Consider the following 3,943-nt stretch of genomic DNA (forward strand, 5'->3'; position numbering starts at 1 on the left):
CAGAACTTTACTTTCAAGTGATTTATTTAAATAAAAGCTAATGAAAATAAGAATCTCTGAAGTTAGAGGCTCGTGATGGCTTCTTTGTCTCTGGAGAGAGGCAGGGAGCTCTCAGAGGCATGTTCATTACCTATAGCTGCAAAGCACGTGTATGCTCACCAAAATAGCTTCGCGTGAGTTTAGCAACATATGGTGGAAACTGCAATTATTTGAAAGCTAGGTTGATAATTTACATTTTCGTGTACAGTCTAAAGTGCAGAAATCCACACCAAGCTGTAGAAGCCTTGTTCCTTATGTGACACGAGAGCAGACGTCATCGCCACGAGCAGTGTAAAGTCCCGGGGGAGCCGATCTCTTATCTCTTATCAAGCAGCCATGAATAGTTTTGGATCAGTGAAGGACTCAGGGCCTTGCGCTGCCCGGCCTTCGCACACGCTGGAGGCTGGGGGTTTTCTCCTCTTTATGGCTGGTGGTGAAAAGATCCCATTAAGGTAAAGTTACGCTCAGGATTTAATGCGGGCCCATTCCCTATTGCCATTATACAGTAGCCATCGTCAATAAAAACCGTCTGCTTCCAGTTAATGTGTTTTTCAAAAGACTTGGCAAAAAATGAGTTTTTAAGAGATTTTCTGCACATTGTGGTTCTGGGCGCTGATAAAAGCTAAGCCACGCGCTGTGAGCTGTTGGGCTGTGGGTTGGTGATGCACCCAGACCTAACGGGCACCTGTAGGAACATAAGCAAGAAACGCCAGTTTGACAGAAAACCAAAGCCAAAATTCCCTTTGCTAACATTAGCAGAGCTACCTGGAAGGCTCAGGGAATGAGGGAACTTTCAGGAAAGCTTTGGGAAAGCATTGCTGCAGCACTGCTGAGCTGGTCACTCCTTTGCTTTAGCCCTGCTTCATACTTTACAGCACACAAATAATACCCATGAATGCATTATTTCCACCACTATTTCCCCAAGGAGCTGGCAAGAAACTTAATTCTTTTTTCTATTTAGGTGCACAAGCAATGTGTTGCTTCCAGCAGCCGAGCCTGGCCGCGCTGATGCCAGGAGCAAGCTCTGTGCTCAAAGCCCAGCACCCAACGATGAGTGTCTCGATCGCTCACCATTACTGCACAACAGATTTACAAAGTATTGCTTTGTAGTAATGCATTAAAAATGGGCTATGGGGATATGAATTGTGAAATGGGATCCTAATCTGTTTTCTGTCCCCAGGTTTCACACCTGTGTGCGCTTCTCTCTGTGTTGAGGTCCTCGATGCAAGAATTGGGTGAAAAGCAGGCACTAAGGGGAACGAACTGAATGTTTGGAAGGTGAAACTGCAGCTCCGGGTGGCTTGGGAGAAGCAACAAAGAGGCTGTTAATTGGGGAAATCCCAATTAGAGGATCTCGGGGTCAGGAAACAGACTGCAATTGCAGAGCTGATGCTGCAGAGGACCTCAGGAGCAACCCTCAGCCCTGTGGCAGGCAGGAGGGTGCCCTGCTGGAAAAGCAGCCTCTTGTCCCCAAGGGTTATGGGCAGGGCCAGGAGGGGCAGGTCATTAAAATCCAGCGCTAGCTGGATTGTCCTCCAGAGGCAGGGAAAACTGTAGGCAGAACAAAAGACGCAGCTCATGAAGGTGGCTTATAAATAATTACCATTACAAGCTTTAAATAGCCTTGTGTTTCTCAGAAGGACGAGGCTCAGGGGCAGGGCTGGGCCCTTCCCATCAACGCCAGCACGGGCTGGTGGCCCCACCGCTGCCGACAGCGGAGCAAGAAATTGTAGGCGATGCCCGTGCTTGGAAAAGCGCGGGGAAACCTCGGGGCAGGCTGGCTGCTCCTGCACGCCGGGCTCAATTCCTGCCCGGCCCGGCTGGAATTTCTCATCCCCCATCCGATCCGTCACGGTTTTGTTCCTGTAAACTTAAAAGGAGTCGGATTACTTCTGAACCGATCCCCAATGAATTACCCCTGGTGAACATCGTGCAAAGCAGCGATTTTTTATCTCATTCCCGCTCGTGTGAGCGGTACCCTGCTGATGGAAACCTTTGCCTACAGGCAGTGTATTTCAGCGGTGATGGTGGATGAGTCTTCTGCTGCCCATAAAAGCCAGAGAAACGCAGAGATATTGCTTGTGTTTTCCCATTTTCTTTCTTTTTATAGTTGTCTGCATCCGATCTATCATAACAGATGTCTTCTCCAAGTTCCTTCTACGTTTTTTAAAGGTCTGACTGGTGAAACACCTTAAAGAAGGCAACAGGAACATGACTGTAAACTGGCAATTAGTGGGAAGAAACACTCACTTATGATTTTTTAATAATTTCTATGAAACATTAAGGGTCATATTGCTGAAACCCGCTTATTTGTCTTGCACTGAGAGCTCATCAGAAGCACTTATATCGCTAAATTGACCAGCAAGCCACATTTAGAGAAGTAATTTAAAATGAAAAATATCAAGTGACTTACAAAATGCAGATCCTGGGGCAGAGGCTTTTACATCTGTTAGGTTCTGATCTTCCTGCCACTGTTAAAACCAACAGCCCTAATGGCAGCAAAGCGGATCCCTGCAGCTTGCAAGCTTACAGCAGGCAGACCCGGTCAGTCAGAAGTGTTTGTGGTATTTTGAGGGACAAAAATAGGATTTGGCCACCACCAGCCCCTGGAGAACCAAGGGTCAAAAGTGGTCCTCAAGGAGCACTCCAATTATTTGGTGTAGTTTGGGCCTTTTGACCTCTCTTGATTCAATTAAGCCTGCGTCAAACCAGGGTACGGCCGCCATCTTCAGAGGGTTTTGAGGCTTAATTAAAGGTCTTTGAAACACTTGTAAAAAAGATGTCAAAGAGCAAACCACTGATGAAAGCAGATTATTTAAGGATTAGTGAACACATCAGGTTCTGGAAGACCGGCCGAAGCCTGGGACCCCCTGGGAGAGGAGGAGATTTTTCAGAGGCGGGTTTGCAGCTGCTGGACGTGGGCACTGGAAACCAGCCAGCAGCACCCTGCTGCTCACCAGGAGCCTCTGCTGGGAGGGGGAGGGCAGGGCTTCACCCACCAGGTCACTTCTTGTCCCTCCCTTGTGGCTTCTGCCGTCTGGACAGGACTTCTGACACCCCGTTGGGGCAGTACTGCGGTGTCTCCATTTTTTTTAGAATCCAGTTGTACGAAAAAGTCAAGATTTATCTATGTATTCTTATAGATGCTCTATTCTCCACTGGAAAGAAAAAGGAGAAAAAAAAAAAAAAAGAATGCACAGTTCACAGTTTAACCGCATTTCCATTTTTCCATTTTATTATTTCTCTACTGTTTATAGTATAAATAAGGAAGGCTGAGATTTTGGAACAGACTCCTGAAGATCTCAGTTTAAAAAGCTGTTACTTTATAAGCAATGTTTGTGAATTCAGGTCCCCAGCAATGTGGTTATTTTGCTTAGCTGCTATAAATACTTTATGAAAATGTCTACCCTGTCAAAGAGAATATGAGTTTGCTGAGTGTTGAACAGAGCTGCAGAAATGCATATTAAAGATTCACAAGCCAGACCACAGGCTTCATTCAGGAGAGCCTTTCTCGTGACTTTTTCAGCTGGTGGTGTGCTTCACGGACACGAGAATGTTTGTATCATCCTTTGCCTAAAAAAGCTGATTTAAGGCACAGCTTAATGGCCTTATTGAAAGAAACATGATTTTCAAAGCTGGCAATTAAGAACTGAGGATTCTGGCAAAGGCACCACATCCCCACTGCTGAAATCGTCCGCGCTTTGTGCTCGCACTGGGGTCTGCCTGGCTTGCAGGGAGCGAGCCCTGGATGTAGCTCCTAACCCGGGATGCAACACGATGGGGGCTGAGCACAACGGAACGCATCCATATTCCAATTACATCCTGAATGGCATTTGTTTATTAAATACTAAGCTATAGCTATCAGATTTTAACTTGCCTAATTTTTTTCTCTAACAAAGCACAA

This window comes from Anser anser, assembly GCF_964211835.1.
Source record: "Anser anser genome assembly, chromosome: 13".
NCBI classification, from domain to species: Eukaryota; Metazoa; Chordata; class Aves; order Anseriformes; family Anatidae; genus Anser; species Anser anser.